Below are 20,190 nucleotides of genomic sequence, written 5' to 3'. Positions count from 1 at the left end.
GCCAGTCTCGCTCTGCGCACAGATGTATCTGCCAGTTTCTGATGGGGAGAAGCGATCTGGGAGTCGCTCACTTCATTGATAATTAAATTCAAATTAAGAGAGATTTGCATTTATCAAAAGCCTGTTTGACAAGGTGTCACTGTTCCCATCCAGCACCCGGGCAGGCGCTGGGGAGCCTGGGAAGTGGGCAAGGGGAGGTGCAGCTACGTGGGGATAGGGAGGGAGTGATGGGTAGGGGCAGGGGAATGGGGAGAACAGCAGAGAGGCTACCTGTCAGCCCTTCATTATTACAGAGGGTCGTGGCTCAGTGGTAAATGGGTTGAAGCACTGTGTGGCCTTCATCAGACTGCTTAACCTTTCTGAACCTCAGTTCCCTACAGCAGTCCCCAGGGGCTCCTTCCAAGGAGATGGACTGCTACTGTTTGGCTTTGGGTTAGGCAAGGAATCCCCAAGCCTCCCACCCTTCTTGGCTGGAAGCAGGAGGACCATGGATCTGTGGGGGATGTTGGTGGTGCCCCCCCGCCCCACCCCCAGCTCCCTCGGCCAGCTAGTGCTGCCAGCCATTATGAGTTGGCTAATAGCAGCTCCCCGCTGTTCCCCTTTCCAGGGAATTCTCAACCTCCATAAGCTGCCCGCCCAGAGATGTCCCATCCCACCCCACCCTGGGGGCTGACTGAATGATTCAGGGGACCAACAGCCTGGCTCCTTCCTTTAAGGAAGGACCACCCTTTGGTACCCTTCACCCTCCAGAGCTCCCCCTGGGATCAGGTTGAGACTAGACTCCTGCTGAACCCACCTCTCTGCCCAACTTCTGCCTCGGCCCCCACCTGCTTCCCTCACTCCCTCCAGGTTCCTTCTGAGTGCCTTCCCTCCATGAGTCATCTGCACAAGAATCCCCACCTCGGGTTCTGCTTGTAGAGCATCCAACCCAGGACAGAACCCAATCCAGACTCAAGTCCCATCTTCAGTACTGTGTGATCTCCAGCAGGTTGTCAGCCTCCCTGAGACTTATGGGGCACACGGGATAAGATAGGCCCCACTTCTTTGGGTTGTTGGTAGAATCAGGGAAAATTGTGGATGTGACATTCCTTCTTGTCAACTAGAGGCTCTCTTCAGAGGTGAGAAGGATCCTGTTTGTCTGAGTGGTCCGAGTGTGCTTGGTAGGAAGAGAGTGGAGAAGGTTTGGGGAGCAGAAAAGAGAAAGGTGTATGCTGGGGACAGAGGGGTGATTCAAGAGATGTCTAGGAAGCAGAATGTTGAGGGTTTAGTGGTAGATATAGAGAGGAGAGAGGGATGGTCAAGGATGACTCCTAGGGTTGAAGGGCTAGGTGGGGGATGGAGCCCCTCTTGAGATGCAGGAATCTCCTCATACCCCTGGGAACCCTCCAGATGAAGAGGTCAGTGCTCCTGTTGGGGAGATGTATAGCCTTCACTTGCTGTGTGATTCTGGGCAAGTCACTCTTCATCCCTGGTCCTTAGTTTGCTCATCGGACAATCGTAACCTCTCTCCTGCCACTGACAGTCAAAGGGTCTATATGGTGGGCTCAGTGAAGTAATATTGTCCTCACCACAGATATATCTCTAAGGAAGTGAGGTAGCAAGAAGCACCAAAATCAGACTTCAGAAGGAATAGTCTGTATGGTGGGTCTCTGGGCAGTTGCAAGAAGCACCAAAGTCAGACTTCAGAAGGAATAGTCTGTATAGTAGGTCTCTGGGCAGTTGTTAAATTCCCCTCCGTGGGAGACCCAATGATCCAGGAAAGGAGCCCCTGGACGGCTAGTTCAGGAACAGGCTTATATTCAGAAATACTGGCTTTTGAGGTCATGGTTACTGAAATGGTTGCTTTTCAAGCTCTGCATTGGGGCAAAGCCTCCTGGATCCTCAGTTGGTGCTCTTCTTATGGCCATGGGAGTTCCTGGCTTTATCTGATCTGTTTCCCCACCTCATCTCAGACCAGCCAATTGCTTCTCCTTCCTTGGGAGGCTTTTGTATTGTGGCAAAGAAAACCATACAAAGTGGATGAACAAAGGGATGACTGTATATGCATTGCACAGCCTCATCCATTCCTTCCACAGTGCTCAGCTTCCCAAGGTCATTTCAAATAGGATAAGATTTCAAAAGAAAGGCTTCCTCTAAGAAACTGCCTATGGTGTGGGCCCACCTTCACTCTGCCGAAGGGTTGTTCATAGTTACAGGTCCTAGATGTTAAAATCGGACAGACTGGGTTCAAATCCTGAACCCAAGCTAATTCAAGGCAATTGAATTAGCTGTGTGACCTTAGGTGTCACTTGACCTCTCTGAGCCTCCATTTTCTTATATGTAAAATGGAGATGCGAACAGAGCAGTTGGGAGAAGTGAGGTGGTCATGGGGCCAAGTCCAGAATAAATGTCAGTATTTGGCATTTCCAGTAGCTTCTCTGTTCTTTCCATCCTATTCTGGTTCAGCTCCCCCTCCTTCACCTTGCTCCTTATAGAAAATTTTCCGGTGTTGAGATGTTCTTTGTCAACTATGCTCGCAAAAGCAGCAGAAGAGTTGGGGTGAGCTGGAAATCCAGTTAACAACTTTCCGAGCACCCACGTAGGGCTTTAGAGGGGCCAGATTTCCTGAGCAGAGGAGCGGGAACAGCAAGTCCAGGATTCTATTGATGGGGGACGGTTGTTTTGGAGGCAAGTTTCACTTTTCCATCAATACTATAGATTGAGCTGGCAGCAAAGAGATTTTTGGAGTTTTATTGAGGTTTTTCTCTTTTTAAACAATGAGTTACAATACAACCTGTCAAACTGAGCGCTCCCTCTTGATACAGAAAAATGTATACGGAGGGTAATTTTATTCTCCTGGCCATGGTGAAGGCAGATCTTCAGAAGTAGTCAGATACCAGCTTTGTGGCTGAGTGTGTCCTCATCTTTCATATTAATAGGTTTCATCTAGTTGATGTTCTCTGTTTACCCACAAAACCAGAAAAAAATGCCGCAGCTAAGTATGGCCCCTGTGTAGGCAGGCTGAGGTGGTCTGAAGTTAGGGGAACAAGGAGGGCAGGATTGGGGTGGGGTTTTTTGGGGGGTTTTTTTGCTTTTTTTTTTTTTTTTTTTGCATAGTAGGAATCGCAAGGATCTGCACCCCTTGTCATACCTTGGCTGGGGCTCCAAGGCTGCAGAGATCTCTGACATGACCTCAAAGGCTGTGTGACCTTGGGTAGGTTACACCACCTCTCTGAGCTTCAGCATTCTTCTCTATAAAGTGGCATCATATCTTTTCTGATGTTCCAGGTTGGACTTTTCTGTGGCTCAGTTTTCCTACCTGGGTACAGTGCCTGAGAAGTGAGTGAGATCAGGTGATACCTGTGGGACACATTTCTCTGGTTTCATTTTCTTTTATCATCTCAAGACATGAGAGGAGATGGTATATGAAGGGAGATCTTCTTTGTTGATCACCAAGCCTTGATTTCTTAGACCCTTAGAATTAAAATTATAATTTAAACCTGTAGCTTAGGCACAAATTAGGGGCTCAGGGGCTTAGTTTAACATCTGCCCCCCGCAACACACACAGACACACAGTTCTTAGTAGAAGTGTCCCTCCTTCTCTCTTCAAAGGAGGCAATCTTTTTTTTTTTTTCGAAGTAGACTCCACACCCAACATGGGTCTTGAACTCATGACCCCGAGATCAGGAGTCTCATGCTCTACCGGCTGAGCCAGCCAGGCACCCCACAATGGAGACAACGTTTTGTCATTATTAAGTGAACAGGCTCTGGACACAGATATCTGTGTCTGCCACTTGTTTGGTAACTCCAGTTAAGTGTTCTCCTTCTCCAGGCCTCAGTTTCCCCATCTGTAAAAGAGGCATGATGCCATCTCCATGGCTAAGTGAGATGATAATAAAAATGATATTTATTGAGGACTTGCTGTCTAGCCTTGTGCTAATAAGCATCATCTAAGTATCTAAGCATCTAAGAACAGCCCTATGAGATGGGTACCTATATTATCCCCATATTTCAGGTGGGGAAAACTGAGGCTCATAGAGGTAAAGTAACTTTACCCAGGTCAACAGCAAGTAAGTAGCAGAGTTTAAGTCTCAGCTGTGGGCAGTTTCAAAGCCTGGGCTCCTGAGCCCCCAAGTTATGTGACCTCCTGATAAATGTCAAGGTCTCAGCTCTATGCCTGGTATGTAGTAAGCACTCAGTAAATGTCGGCTGCAGTGACCATGACAACGGTGGTGATGCTTGGGCCACCTTTGCTTGGGGGCAGGGGGACAGAATGTAGGATGGATTTCCTGGCGAGTTCTATCATGGTTTCATAAATTTCCATCAGATTTCCAAATGGGAAGTCTCATGCTGAGATGAGCCACATGCAAAGTACAGCCTTCCCATCTAGAATAAAAGGGATATATTTATATATACATGCTCACACTTTGGTATCTCAGAAGCCAGGCAGAGTATTGTAAAGCAATGTACAATGGCCTAAAATATCGTTCCAATTTAATCCATCTATCTAGTGTTCCATCTAATTACTATATTAGAAAAGTCTTCAGACCATGTATTGAACATTATAAATGGGAATAAAATGATTCTGGTAATGGCTTAATAAAACAGGTGAGGTAGCTCCGTCTGTCTGCCTGTATCCTTGGACCATGGCCAGATTGATTTGTCAGGGAAGGAAGAAAAAAAAAAAGAAAAGAAATGGGCTTGTGTTGTTGCACTTTGGAGATTGTCTCCATTAGGGGCCTTTGATTTTATTCTTGTTTTTCCTTATGAGAAGTGGTTATCGGTTCCTTTTGTTAACAGCAAAATATGTAGAACTGATGGAAAAACTGACAGCAGCCGTTTCATATTTTATAAAGCTGCTCCCGGCTTGTAATTTGCCAGTTGGGATGAATTGGGGAACTCTGAAACTCCTGGTGAATTTGCAGCTGATGGCTACAGTCTTGTCTGAGGGCGTGTGTAACCATCGGGATTTAGCTGCTCCGAGAAGCCGCAGCTAGGGGAGGTAGAGGGAGCCCAGGGTCCAGAAATTATACACCAACCATTTGGAACTAGAGTTGACCAGTCAGAGGAGATCTGGGCCTTTTGTGCATCAAGTCATCTTTCCTCCATGTGCCTAGATAGGTGTTTGCTTTTTCAGAATCTCGGAGGCTTTCTGTATAAGTCAAAAAATGACTTTCCCTTCTCCCCCTCTCCAAATGCTCAATGTCTTTGTACCGTGGGTCCCTGTTCCCTTTCTTTAAAAGCTGCCATTGCTAGTGAGACTTGACACAACCCTGCCTGAATTTGGTCCTGGCGTCCAGCAACCAGTGACAGGCGGGCCACACTACCCATAGGTGTGTATCCCTCTCCACTTCTGAGGCCATGATGAAGGAGAAAAAAATACCCCTCCCCCCAAGTGCTGTGCGTTGTTCCAGCCCCAAACTCTAATTTCTTGCTCCGAGTAGACTAATATGCGGGTGTCGGAGGTTAAATTCCAGTGCACCAAGAAGGTGCCCATCCTTCTCAGAGGCCTAGCGTATACACCAGGCGTCATCCGTGTTGTCATGGCTACACGGGCCCAGGACCCCAGAGACAGGAGCGCAGAATTAATGGCAGTCCCGAGTAAAGGATTCCTGTCTTGGCGAGGTTGATGGATTACATTGATGTACCATTTGTCATACTGTAATTGTTCTGGCAAATGTAATACCCACTAGTATAAACATTGTACTGCTTTGCTAATAAAACCCAAAATAAGAAGAGAAAGGATGATACAGTGTTATGCTCACTTAAAGAGACAATGCCTCCTTTCCAAGTTGGAGCCTACTTCTTCTTCCAGAAGCCTCAGGGCCTGATGCCTTCTCCATCGATGTGCACACGTGTGCTAAGCAGCTGTCCAGCACCCGCCGTCCCAGCATGTGTGGTGTGGGGTGTGTGTACAGACATACTCTCTTAAGTTTCCCTCTCTATCAGCATCTCCCACGGTTCCTCCTCTTGGGGGTTTCATCCAGTGCAGCTGGGGACTGACTGACTAGTTATTGTTTAAAACCTTGTTGAGTTTCCTTGGTGCCTGCCTGGCATCTCTGATAGAAGCTGTTCGTCCAAATTGACTTGGCATTCAAGGCTCTGCTCTAGCACAGCTGCTGCTTCCAAGAGGTCTTCCCTGACCAGCCCATCTTCACTGAGCTCACATCTCTCAGGCCTGTGTGACTCTCGGTGAACCTGCCACCGCCTGGTACGTGTACTGCCGTATCCCTCTCGTTAGATCATGAGGTCCTGGAAGGACTATTCCTATTAGTAATGCACTCAGCTCAAATAACTGAAAACTCAGCCAGGGATGCCTTAAATTTATGGGTGGTATTTTTTTTTTTTAAGAACCTTTATTTTTGGAGCTGTTTTAGGTTCACAGAATAATTGAGCAGGAAGTACAGAGAGTTCCCATTACCCTTTGCCCCCACGTATGTGTAGTCCCCCACATCAGCATTCCTCACCAGAGGGGTACATTTGTTACAGTTGATGAACCTGCATTAGCATATCATCACCCAAAATCCATAGTTTCCATCAGGGTTCACTCTTGGTGTTGTATATTCTGTGTATTTGGACAAATATATGATGGCATGTATCTACCATTAGACTATCATATAGAGTATTTTCACTGCCCTGAAAATCTTCTGTGCTCTGCCTGTTCATCCTTCCCTTCTGCTGACCCCCAGCAACCCCTGATCTTTTTACTGTCTCCATGGTTTTGCCTTTTCCAGAATGTCCTAGAGTTGGAATCATATAGTATGTAGCCTTTTCAGATTGGCTTCTTTCACTTAATAATGTGCCATTAAGTTTCCTCCATGTCTTTACATGGCTTGATAGCTCATTTCTTTTTAGCACTGAATAATACTCCGTTGTCTGGGTACACCACAGTTTATCCACTTACCAACCAAAGGACATCTTGAGGGTTTGTTTTTCTCAAATGACAAAGTTCACAGGTAGGTGACTCTCTGTCTTTCCATACTGCCATATTGGCCTCCCTCTTCATAGCTGCAAGATGGCTGTTTCTCCTCCCAGTCTCATGTTTGCAGGCCAGGAAGGAAAAGAAGGGAAGGCCAAAGGGACAGAGGGCAAAAGGTTTTCTTCCAGTGAGGAGTTTACCTTCCAGGTCAGGAAGTGAAGCCCTCTTCAGGGACATCTAATCTTCATCTCATTGTCCAGGACTCTCACTGGCTACTCGTACCTGCATGGGAGGCTGGAAAATCAGACCTTGTAGCTTTCCATCCTCTGGTAGAAGCTGTTGTAATGGTTGAATTACGTCCCCCCCCTCAAAATTCACAATTTAGAGTCCTAACCCCCAGTACCTCAGAATGTGGCTATATTTGGACATAGGAATTACCTTGACCTTGAAAGGTAGTTAAGCTAAAATAAGATCATTAGGGTGAGCCCTAATCCAGTATGACTGGTGTCCTTATAAGAAGAGGCAAATAGGACAAGACGTACACGTACAGAAGAAAGACCATGTGAAGACACAGGAAACATAGCCATCTACAAGCCAAGGAGAGAGGCCTCGGAAGAAGCCAACCCTGCCAACACTTCGATCTAAAACTTCTGTCCTCCAGAATTGTGAGAAAAGAATTTTCTGTTATTTAAAGCTACCCAGTCAAGTTCATAGAGACAGAAAGTAGAATGGTGGCTGCCAGGGGCTGGGGAGTTCATGTTTTATGCGTACCAAGTTTCAGTCTGTGGTACTTTGTTGTGGTGGCCCTAGCAAACAAATGCAGATGATAAAGGAGAAGGGGGTTGGAATAGCTTTGGGAGGGCCAATGTGTAGTGCTTGCCACACGTGGATTCTCTCATTATCCCATTTTATAGAAGAGTAAACAGAGTCAGGGTCAGTAACAAGTCGAGTGCTACATGGCAGTCTAGTATGATGGTCAGAGTTTTAACTGAGACCCCCTGGGTTTGAATCCCAGCTCCACCACTAACAGTTCTGTGCAACTGCGATAGGATTGCGTCAGTCCCCTGAGCCTCAGTTTCCTCTTCTGTAAAATGGAGGTGACAATAGCTCTGATCTCCCAGGGCTGATATGAAAGTTACAAATGAGATGAACTATGGGAAATTATCTACAGAGTGCCCAGGGTATAACACCGTTTCGTAGGTGCTCACAGAGCTGGAATTGGAACCCAGATCTGTCTGATTCCTGGACCTGGCATTCTGCTCCCCTGGGAAGGTGGCCAGATCAGAGCAGCACAGAAACGGCTGGGATTTATGTCCCCATGATCCATTCTCACTGTCTCTGTCCCCATAACCCAAAGGGCATCCACTGTGCACTGCCTGCCCAGGGAAGCCCCCTCTTCCCTAGCACATCCACATGTGGAGTGAGGGGTTGAGCAGAAGCCTGAGGCCCTCTCACTCTCCCAGCTCCAGGATCCAGCTCGTGGAGGCTGGGGGCCCCGACTGCTAGATCACATGGAGCCAGGTTTGACTCTGGCATTGAGAGGAGACAGTATGAAAATGGATGATGTGCCCCCTTGGAGCTGAGCACCTGCAAGGCTGTCGTGGGGGGTCACGTGGCAGAGGAGGAGGAAGGCACAGCTGCTGGCCTGGAGCAGACCCCTGAGGTACTACAGCCAGAGGTGGAAGAGACCCAGGTAGACATGCCCAGGAAGCTGATGTATCCGGGAGGGCTTGGTAAGTGAGACTTTTGGGTGGTCCAGATCCCCCGACACATGGACAGACTGGTCAAGGGAGATTCTCCACCCAGGACCTGGTCCTTGGCCTGTCCCTAAAAATACTTCTTCTAGTACAGTGGTGCAGCTGTGGTGGAAAATAGTATGGCAGCTCCTCAAAACATTAAAAATAGAATTACCATATAGTCCAGCAATTCTCCTTCTGGGTATATACCCAAAAGAATTGAAAGCAGGAATTTGAACAGATATTTCTACACCCATGTCCACAGCAGCATAAATTACAATAGCCAAAAGGTAGTGTCCATCGACAGATGAGTGGATAAACAACTGTGGTCTATTCATACGATGGAATATTATTCAGCCTTCAAAAGGAAGGCAGTTGTTCAGCTCAGGTCATGATCCTAGGGTCCTGGGATTGAGTCCCACATTGGGGGCACGGGGCGGGGGTGTCTCTGCTCAGTGGGGAGTCTGCCTCTCCCTCTGCCCCTCCCCCTGCTCGTGTTCTCTCTCTCACAAAAATAAATAATTAATTTTTAAAAAAAGAAGGCAGTTGTGACCCATGCTGTAATATGGATGAATCTTTAGGATATTAAGCTAAGTGAAATAAGCCAGTCAGAAAAGGACAGATACTGTATGATTCCGTTGTGTCATACTGTATGATTGACGCCCAGAGGAGTCAAGTTCATAGAGACAGAAAGTAGAATGGTGGCTGCCAGGGGCTGGGGAGTTCAAGTTTTATGCGTACCGAGTTTCAATGTTGCAAGATGAAAACGTCCTAGAGGTGGATGGTGGTGATGGGTGCACAACTAATGCTATTCAACTATACACTTAAAAATGGTTGAAAATGGTAAATTTTATGTTACGTATATTTTACCACAATAAAAATACTGCTTTCATTACTGCTGCTAGTACTGATAATACCAGTGATAATAAATGATGCTGCACTGCATACTTGACACAGATTATCTCATGGAAGCCTCCCAATAACCCTAAGTAGATACTGTTAATAAGTAGTTAAGGACACGAACAGTACTGAGGTTCAGGGCGGTTAATACATTTGTCCAAGGTCACACAGCTGGCAAATGGCTGAACTGGACTTGGAACACACATCTGTCTGTCCAACACACATCTGTCTTTCAACCATACCACCCTAGTCTGCCCCAGACTTTGATTAAAGCAAGGTTGAACTTGACACTATTGACATTTTGGGTTGGCTAATCCTTTGTGGTCGGGGGACATCCTAAGCATTGTTGCTTGTGTAGCAGCATCCCTGGCTCCCTCCACTAGATGCCAGTAGCACATACTTCCCACCCCTCAAAGTGAGATGGCCAAAAATGTCTCCAGACATTACCAAATGTCCCAAGGGGGCAAAATCACCCCCAGTTAGACCCACTGGTTTTACGGGGGCCTCCTGGCAGCCCAGAGGATATCAGATAGTCGCTGTCACTCTCACCAAGGTAGATTCGCCGGCCTGCAAGTGGCAGCTTCTCACAAACTCGGGAGAGCCCATGTTTAAAGCCACATCAACGGATGGACATCAGCTTGTGCACAAAGGATCACTGGGGCGGATAGGGGGTATACATGCTTTCTTTGCCTTTTGAAAGGATTTTTTCACAGGAGAGTCCCCACTGCCCAGACTCCCTCACCCTTAAAATGCCCAGACAGCTTGAACATCCCTTTTGGCATAAGGCTGGGCCCACCCTTATTTGTAGCTTGAACAGTGCTCATTTGTAAGATGGTTCATATTAGCAAAAAAATGTCCGTGCAGGTCTGTGTACATGCGTGGTCCACACACATAGTGGAATTGTAACTTTTCCATTAAAGGTGTCGGGACATTTTGTTGGATGAATAAAGAAAGTGGTAGACTAGGATCCCATTTGGGGGAAAAATTCTACCTGTGAATGTATGTGTTAGTTCATGAGTAGAGAAAAGCCCGGAAGGGTGGTGGACCCCAGAGTGTTCCAGTGGTTTTGTTCACTTCTGTATCCCCCGTGTCCTGGCACACAGTAGGTGCTAAATCATTATTGATGGCCAAATCAGAGTGGAAAGATGGGGCTGTCAAACTTTCTTCTTTGTGTGCTTCTCTGTCACTTGAATTTTTTATAGTGAGCATATATTAACTTGGTGGCTAAAGGGAAAAAAAACTTCCCCCAAAGAAAGGAAATTTAAGAAGAAAAAAAAAAAGATGACTTGAATTTGCTTAGCTCTTCTCTTCCTTCTACAGAGCTCAAAACCCACATGCCCATCTTGCCTGAGCCATGGAGAGAAGCAAGGCTTGTGCTTTATGGTCCTTGTTCAGTCATGCATTGATAACATTGGACTCCTGGAGAAAGCTGCTTCTTTATTTATTTCTCTCACTTTGGTTTTTCCCCTGGGCTTTTGAAGGTGGGAGGGGGGGACACCAACAGGCGGTGGGCGTGGACAGGAAGGCAGTTAGAGAAGGGGTTGGGCCCTCGAAGATGCAGTCTTGCTGCTACCCCAGGCGGGAGGTAGAGGGCTGGACCCAATGACCTCTTGGTGGAGAGGGGGCTTCTACTCCTGTGACTTCTTCTCTCCATGCCTTTGAGATCCTTCCAGAGCTGCCCAAGCACTGGGAGAAGCTGGGGCCGTGTGGAGGTCAGAGAGGAAAAACAGGGACTAGATTTGGGGGTAGGGAGGAGCAAGTTTCAGGACCACGAAGAAGAGGGGCATGTCATCTTTTTTTGCAGTGATGGAGGAGGGAGAAGAAACAACCCCACGCCCCCAGCCTTCTGATCTCTGAATATGCCAAAGGCCTTTGAGTTTGTACAATTGCATCTCAGATGTTTCTTAAAGTTTACAACTGACCCGATTCGTAGAAAAAGATAAACACCCTTCCTATGTTTGGAGTCATATGTAATTTTTATCTCTTGACCTTTAAATGTAAGCAGCAGTAAAATGAAGAACTATTGCAGTCATTTAACACTCTGGCTGTACTAACTGGTTCCTGCCTGAGAACCGTGGTTTTAAATTGGCTAATGCAGAATACTTGCAGAGCTAATAATAATTCAGATTACTCCTGTCAGCTATTCCGGTTTCATGGGTAATTTAGTAGTTGAATAAATTTTTAAAAAAATTCATTCGTTACCATGCACTGTTATGAATCAGTAGATGGTTTACCATTGGCAGCAGTAACTGTAAGAAGATTTAAATTGCTACTGAAAAGGATTTGAGTGAAGGTAATGTTTTATAATGTTCTAAGCCATATGCACTACTTTCAGGCCTCATCAGTTTTACATTGATTCCTAGTGAAGTGTTTAATTGCATCATGAATGCAATATAATTCAGTTCTTTCTGCTAATATGGTATATATCTCAAAGTGATATACAGCACTGACAGGGAGAATTCGCAGTTTTGTCCGGATTTGGGAGGGCAGTGAGAATTGGGCGCCTACTGGATGCATGAAGAGCAGGCGGCAGAGGGGGAGGCTGTAGCCTGCTGCCATCTTGCTAAGACTGGGTGGGGGACTGTCATAAGCGTGTGTGGGGAGGGGTAGGCTGTGCTGTCACCAACCCTCAGTGCTGACGGCCAGCCAGAGAAGGGTCTGGTGCTGTAGGCCTTCCCTGGGAGGGCAGGGAGATCTTTTGGCTGGCTGAGAAGTCCCAGAAGGCTGGCCAGGCCGGTTCCCGCCATCAGGTGCTCCTGGATTTTGCCTGGCCATCTCCTTGGTCATTTCTAAGTGGTTATCAAGAATTGGGCTTTCTGTTGCCATTTGTGTAGTTTTTCATTGAATATTTATTGAGCACCTAAAGAAATGGCAGTGGAGGAGTGGGCGGTAGGTGGCTGTTAGAGCTGGGGGCAAAACCGTCCTTTGCTTTTTATTCTCTGCAGCCCACGAAACAGCCCAAGGTATAGGGATATTCTTGCTGGGGTAGGCCACTGAATTCTGGTTTTAAGAGGCATCTCTGCCTGCCATCCTTCCAGGTAGAAGGATGCATTCTTCCAAATTGCAGTGTGTGAAAGCAAGATTCATTCTTTCTGGCATTTGTTCATTCTAGCATTCATTCTGATTCATTCATTCAGTGAATTCATTCAGCCAGGCACTGTTCTAGCTTCTGGGGATATAGTGGTGGACAGATATGCCTGCCCTCATGAAGCTTCTATTCTAGTAGGGACAGACAGACCATAAGCAGATATATAATTAAGAACACAAATTAGCCTCAGATATTATTGATGACTGTCTTCCAGTGGGATCCACTTGATACCTTGGTTCTGGAACTTTTTTAAAGTATCTCAGTACATTCATTCGCTCAGGCAGCCATAACAAAATACCACAGACCGGGTGGCTTCGACAACAGAAATATATTTTCTTTTAGTTCTGGAGTTTGAGATCAAGGTGTTAGCAGCGTTGGTTTCTTCTGAGGAGTCTCTCCTTGGCTTGCAGATGGCCATCTTCATGTTCACCAGGCAGTTCTCCCTTTATGCATGTCTATGTCCAGATTTCCCCTTTTTATAAGGATACCAGTCATATTGGACTAGGGACCTCATTTTAACTTGGTCACCTCTGTAAAGACCCTATCTCCAAATATCCAAATAAGGGATATTCTGAGGTAATGAAGGTTAAGACTCCAACATAAGAATTTTGGAAGACACAATTCAGTCCATAACACCCTGTGTAGAGAGAGCACTCGTGTGTGTGTGTGTGTGTGTGTGTGTGTGTGTGTGAGACTGTGGCAGGGTGCTCTCAGTGAAGGGAACAAGGAAACAGTGCTAACTATGCTCTAATCAGAAGGCTCTTTCTGTCAACCCCTATGAATGATGTGAAAGTCAGACTTGCTTGTCACGTCAATTCCTTCTCCAGCAGGACCTTAAAATCAGAGTTCATGCATTTTCAGATATCTGATTGTTGTGCAGCCACAAAGCAGAAGCCCAGGGCCTGGGGCTCCCCCCTCAGCCTGGCGCCTCGATGTAATCAGAGGCTCCTTTTTATCCCCACTCTCGAGGAAGGCCAGCCGGGCCACCTTTTTGATCATCGTAACCTTGATGCAGAAGAATAATTTATCCATGCCCCCGGACAAGGAAATTGCAAAATATTATTTATGAAGGTGAGCCGACACATCGTAATTCTGGCCCTGCGTTTCTGGATGTGGCTGGCCAGGATGGGAAATGTAGGTGATGTTTGATAATAAAATGGGACAGTGTACCCATGAGATGGAGGTATGGGAGGAACAAGAAGTCTGGCATCCCATAAGAGAGATTTCAGGGAATGAGAATTGTCCCAGAAGCTGACCCAAACTGCCCTTCCCTGGACTCCCCAGTGAGAAGTGGGAGGAGAAAAGTTTCCAGGATATAGAGAGGCTGGTGTGAGAGGGGCTATTGAACAGCACTTTGGGCAGGGAAAGGTACGGGGATCTTCTGAGGATTGTGGCCTTGGTTTTGGGAACTTGGGAGGGAACTTTGTGGTAAAGTGGTCATGAGCCCTGGCTTTGGAGCTAGCCAGCCTTGAGTTTGAGTCCTGGCTCTGAAGCTTCCTTTGTAGTTTGTGACACTGAGCAAGTTAGGTCACTTTTCTGAACCTTAGTTTGCTCATCTGTACAATAGGATTAATAATAAATCAACCTAAGAGTTGTCTCGAGAGTAACATGAGATAATGCAGGTAAAGTGTAATTGTCACTTCAGTGGGCCTGACTCCTAGAAGCAATTAAGTTAAGTGACTAAGAATGCAGCTCTGGAGCCAGATAGCCTGGCTGGCATCCCAGCTCTTAGACCTTAGACCAGTCACTTCATCTCTCTGAATCTCCATTTTCCTCATCTGTCAAGTAGACATAAAAAAGGTTACAATTTCATAGGGTCCTCTTGAGCGTTGAATGAATGAATGGAAGGAAAGCATTTAACAGTGCCTGTCTCACAGTAAATGCTCAGTAAATGTTGGCCATTAATATAAGTTCCTAGGACACAGTTCTTGGCAGTCTTCCTTCCGAGAAGCTGTTCTCAACCTTGACTTGGATTTAGAGGCAGCCTGTCTCCCATCTGCCAATGCTGTCCTGTCGAACAACATGCTTAATTTAAAAATTCAAATGGATTTGCATTCCTTATGATTTGAAAAATTCTTCGGAGCATTGAGAAGTGCCCCATAAGGGGGCAGAATATATATTCCCCAGAGGAACCACTCTGGCATCTGTCCGCCACAAGGGGAGATGGCAGACCCCAGCAGACCCCGGAATCTCTGACTGCCCAACTTACAAACTGGATGTGGCAAGTCCTAAAAACTCCATGACTCTCAGGCATCAGCCGTGGGAAGTTCAGTCCAGTAAATGTTTTGCAGCCTCTCAGCAATTTGGGGTTCTACCGAATTAGCGTTTGGTATTGAATTAGTATTCATTTTCTCTAATATGATATAAAAGTATAATCACATTAGTGACTTTTATAGCATATTAGATTATACATTTGGAACACATCCCCGCCTGAAGCTTTAGAAAAAAAAAAAAAAAAAAGCCCCGCCAACAACAATAACCAGCAAACCATCTTCCACCCTGGCTCACAAGCCTGGGCTTTTCCAGCTGGGCTGCAGCAACCTGAATAGAAAATTCTCTGCTCTCTGCCTCCTGGTCCCTACAGAGAAAGAATTTTCATTCCACCGCCCTGATTTGTGAAGCATTGAATTTAAGACCTTAATAGTCGTTCCAAATGAATGTTTCTTTAATCCCGGGGCAGAAATGCAGGCTGTGGTTGAGATGTAATTAATAGCACTAATTACTCTTCTCTCCCTCCATCCACTTTTCCTCCTGCCAGCATCCCTGTTCCCCAAGAAACCTGGCAGAAACACCAGAAATGTTCACCTTTTGCTCCAGGATGTCCCTGGACAGGGAAACCAGAGTTCACCCCAATCATGGCTCCCTCTTTTGGATTATTTTTCCTCTGCCTCCCAGTGGTTCCTCTAGTTCTGGGACTCCTGGGCCTTCCAGAAGTTTAGATTTTCTAGAACCTGTTTCCAGCCATCATGGTGACTCAACCCGTTGTGAAGGGTGATGTCCTAAGGAGGTAGCAGCACATGGCCTGACTTTCCTGAGCATCTTTCTCTGCAGTGCGGCCTCACTGGTGCATTGGTCCCAACACAGATGAAGTTCCTCACAGATTCAGCAAGGTGCCTGTCATCAGACACCCAAGCTGAGGGATCCCGTCAACAGCCCTGTTGGACCCAAAGCTTAGCTTCACCAAACCATTTTCCACTACAAAGAATAAAGGATTAAATTTTTCTGTACATGTAATGAAAGCAAGTAAGCTGGTCAGGAGGGCTAAAATTATTTATTTATTTATACATTGCCTCATTCCCAAATAACTGGAGGTGGGTAGACTTGCCCAGATAAGCTTTGAATGTAGGTTGCATCTTGCATGCAAACTTGGACAATTCAGCAGTAGCTTCCTAGAATGTCACATTGAGAAGAATTCTTACACCACATTCTGGATCAGCGAAAGAGAGTCTATTCAGTCTGTAAACATTTGATGTGCCAGGCACTGCTGAAGGCACTAGGGCCACTGCCTTAGGACGGCTAGTGTACATCCGTACAGTAGGATTCATAATTCTAGGAATTCCCATTCCAGTTGGGAGAAGCTGACAGTACATACCAAGAAGGCCAGGTCATGCAGGGCTTGAGCACAGGAGAAAGTTGGCATCCTATTCTAATTGCAATGGGAAGCCATTGGAGGCTTTTCAGTAGGGAAGTGCCAGTATCTGGTTTATGTTTAAAAAATCAGAGCTTTTTTTTTAAAGTCACTCTGGGAAAGGGAACAGATGGAGAAGCTAGAAGGTCAGGTTCAAGGTGTTTTTAGGTGTCTGAGCACAGAATGGTGGAGGATGGAGGATGGGCAACAATTGATTTGATTTGAGCTCTACTGTAGAGATCCAGCTGACCAGATTCATCAGTGGTTAGATGAAAGGTAAGGTGGGGTAAAAGTGGGCGATCCATTAGTAATGTCTGCCACTGGCATGTGAGATGGCAGTGGCCACTTGAATGCTATATATTTGCCATTTCTACCCCATAAGTCATTTTTAGCTGGTGAAGGGAGCTGGAGAGGATGAAAGGGTCACTCAGGGATAGTAATTCATGGCTTTAGTAATAGCGAACAACTAACAGATATTCCAGGAGGTGCATTTGAAGGGGAATATTCACTGGCTGTCCATGCAGACACTGTGGGGGACTGCCACATTGTCTCAACCTGAGATTGTCCAGGGATCAGTAAGCAAATGGGACCTTCAGAAGACAGATATTAGACCAAATCCCTGTAGAGTTGTGCAAAGGACCAACATGATTCCATAGAGACACAAGCAAGGAGGTTCAAAGAAAAGAGGCTAGGCAGACAGACATCAGTGGAACAGGTTAATAGGAAAACAGTTTTTAATTATCTCAGGTGAAAACAGGATCAGAGGCAATCCCCTCTTCTTTCCACCCTACAAATAGGAAGGACTCAGCAGTATTGTTCGGGGGCAGGGAGATTAATAGCAGATGACCAACTGGAAGCCCCTCTGGGTTGTTGTTTCTTCTTCTTCTTCTTTCTTCTTCTTTCTCCTTCTTCTTCTTCTTCTTCTTCTTCTTCTTCTTCTTCTTCTTCTCCTTCTTCTTCCTTCTTCCTTCTTCCTTCTTCCTTCTTCTTCCTCTTCTTTCTTCTTCCTCCCTCTCCTCCCCTTCCTCTCCCTCCTCCCCCTCCTCTCCCTCCTCTTCCCTTCTCCTCCCCCTCCTCCTCCTCCTCCCCCTCCCCTGCCCTTCACCCTTCTCCCCCTCCTCTTCTTCTTCTTCTTCTATAAACCTCCATCTTCTCTAACAAGATCAGACACTTGGAGAAAGCCAGTCATCGTGTGATTGGGCAGGGTGAAAAGTCAGCTTGGCATTGGGCAGAGAACTGGACTTTGGGAGGGAAGAGCCATTTTAAAAGCCTGGAGCACCCACATGAGGTTGTAGCAAGACTGAGGTCTGGGGGATCCGTGAATCTCATTGCAAAATATTTTTAAATCCTTCAGGATAAGGGAAATTTTTGAGGTAATGATATTGATCAGGGCTCTATGTGTAATGTATAACTTTCTATTTAAAAGAAATGGTATGAGGACAGACTTTGTGATTATAGGCCAGTCTCTTCAGCATCCATTCCTGTGAAGAGCCGAGGAAAAACTGTCAAAGTGCAATCCCTGTCCTTGTGCCCTCGATGCCTACAGCTGGCTGTGTGGCTTCAGGAACATCCAGCCTTAGACAAACTTGATGAAGGAACATTGGCACACAGGCTGGCCAGGAAGATAGAGGGCACAGGAAATGGGACCCATGTGAGGCCTCCACCCCAGCCCCTTCTCCTCAGGCTGGGGAGAGCCATACAGACCCCCAGCTCTCAAACCCAGCTGCTGGTTGGACCCCTCACTCCTACCTAGAAAGATGTTGACAGCACCCACCTGGGAACCCAGCCTGGCCTTTCCAGCCAGGATGCTGAGCCAGCTTGGAGAACTGCAGGAGTATCCTATTTTAAAAGATTAATTTTCAAAGATACATTTTTCTATAAGCGGTATACACGTAATCTTTTGAACTGAGACATTAAAGATAAGCATAGAGTGAATGGTAAGTCTCCTGAACTTCTAGCCCCCTTTTGGCTGCTCCACATTTGTTTGTTTTTTTCCGGGACACTTTAACCCATAGACAAGCATGCAAGTGCAGCCCCCTTACTAAAATAGAAAAGAGATTAGGGGATTATTCCTTCCTTCCTTCAACACTTACAAAGTGCCTACTGTATGCTGGGTACTAAGAATACAGCAATGAACAACAACAAAAAAAAGGTCTCTCATGGCATGAATAGTCTAGAAGGGGGCTGGAGGGACCAATAAGAAGCACGTAAACAAATAGGATAAAAGAATCACAAATTGTGATCCTGCAAAGCAAATCAACAATGTGCCATGATAGAGCAGCAGGGCAAGGGGGTTATTAAATGGATCATGAAATATAAGGAGTCTGCCATGGGAAGAAGCATGTGTGTCTGGGTAGTGTGGGATGTGTCTGGGTGCATGTGTTTTTATCTCTGTGTCTGGGTGTGTACTTCTTACCTCTGTGAATGTCTGTGTGTCTGGGTTTGTGTGTGTGTGCGCACGTGCGTGTGTGTGTGGCTTATATCAGGGAGGGCTGCTGCAGGACTGAGAGCTCGTGTGACCAGAGCCGTTGGGGCTCGGAGGTGCAGGGGAGAGCGAGGCTGCGCCAGGCTGTACGGGCCTCCTTAGCCACACAGGGGGCCTGGGTTTTTGACTTAGTGCCCACAGAGCTGATAGAGGGGTACAGAGAGAAGTAATGCCATCTGACAGTGTTATTGGGGATCCCTCTGAAACAGCATTATGGGGGCAAGCAGGTGGCCAGGAGGAGGCTGGATGGGAGTGGCGAACGATTTGGGCTTCACGAAAAGTGGAGCTAATGGTGCTCAATGGTGGATGATTTAATGTAGCAGAATGGAGTGAATGGAAATGCCTCCCAGGCTCCTGGCCTGAACATCTGGAATGGATATGCCACTTTTTCCTGAGATGGGGAAGACACTGGAAGAAAGGGTGGGGAGCAGGCAGGAGCCCAGGGTTCCCTCTTGGCCATGGGAGATCTGAGATGCCCTCCGCAAGGGATGTCAGGTCTGCAGGGGGTAGGTATGCCATTGGAACTCAGAGTCCTGTGGGCTGGAGGTGAGAAACCTGGGCCAGGCCCTTAGAGGACCTGGCCATGTCCAGGGACCGGGCAGACCCACCTTTCCCTGGCTCTGAGGCCCCATGCAGGGCACCCCATCAGTTATCTCTACACAGCCCCGGGGGCACTGATGCAGGAAACCCAATTAGAAGGATGTCTGCCCTGGGGACCTGGCCCCAAACCTCAGTAGCAGGGAGCTGTGTGGAGCTGGGGTATTTGCAGGGCTGGCTCCCCCGGCATCAGGGCCCTGGAACACTGGATCAGTTCTCCAGGGACTGGGACAGTCTTCCCAGAGGCCAGTTCGTGTTACCCTTAGCTCAGAAAGTAAAGGTATACTGCATTACTAAGGTGATCATCTTACGTGCCTTGGTTGAAGGTAATCTTTAAAAGCTAAAGCTGATCCTTCTATAGTTCGTAAGTGTGATGATCGGGTGTTCACGCTGTCGGGGGACATGTGCCTACCTCAAACCTTGTTACAACCTCAGCAGTTACCCATCTGATGGTCTAAAAAAAAAGCTAAAGCTGCTGAGCATTTTACTGTGTCAGTCCTAACCACCCATAAGCTGAGTTAATCCTCACAACAACCCCAAGAGGCAAGTTCTACACTGATTCCCATTATAGATCAGGAAACTGAGGTTCAGCAAAGTAGTGGTTGCACAGCAGTGTAGTATGGACAGGATTTGAAGCTGAGCCAGTCTGGCTGCAAAGCCCGTTCTCTTAGCTTTCATATGCTGTGCCAAACGCTTACTGTAAGTTATCTCTTAAAGTCACAGGTACCCTTCAGTTGGGGGGGGAGGGTTACCATCGCACCCATTTTACAGAGGGGGAAACTGAGGCTCGGAGAGAGGAAACGCCTAGCTCACGATCACAGAGCTGCTAAGTGGCAACATCAGAATTTGAATCCAAGA

At 46.8% G+C, this 20,190-nt stretch overlaps 1 protein-coding gene and 2 non-coding genes across 14 annotated transcripts in view; 2 read left to right on the top strand and 1 right to left on the bottom strand.

The window, feature by feature from the left end:
* CUX2 (cut like homeobox 2) overlaps window positions 1-20,190 on the top strand; it is a 256,506-nt gene that overhangs the window by 87,829 nt on the left and 148,487 nt on the right. The window lies entirely within an intron of this gene.
* Window positions 3,628-3,700, bottom strand: TRNAR-CCU (transfer RNA arginine (anticodon CCU)). The gene has a single exon. It is a non-coding gene; the product is annotated as a tRNA-Arg (tRNA).
* LOC118528267 (small nucleolar RNA U13) lies at window positions 19,682-19,784 on the top strand. The gene has a single exon (XR_004913538.2). It is a non-coding gene; the product is annotated as a small nucleolar RNA U13 (small nucleolar RNA).

This window comes from Halichoerus grypus, chromosome 13 (genome assembly GCF_964656455.1).
Source record: "Halichoerus grypus chromosome 13, mHalGry1.hap1.1, whole genome shotgun sequence".
NCBI lineage: Eukaryota > Metazoa > Chordata > Mammalia > Carnivora > Phocidae > Halichoerus > Halichoerus grypus.
This window is presented reverse-complemented; position numbering and strand designations above follow the sequence as displayed.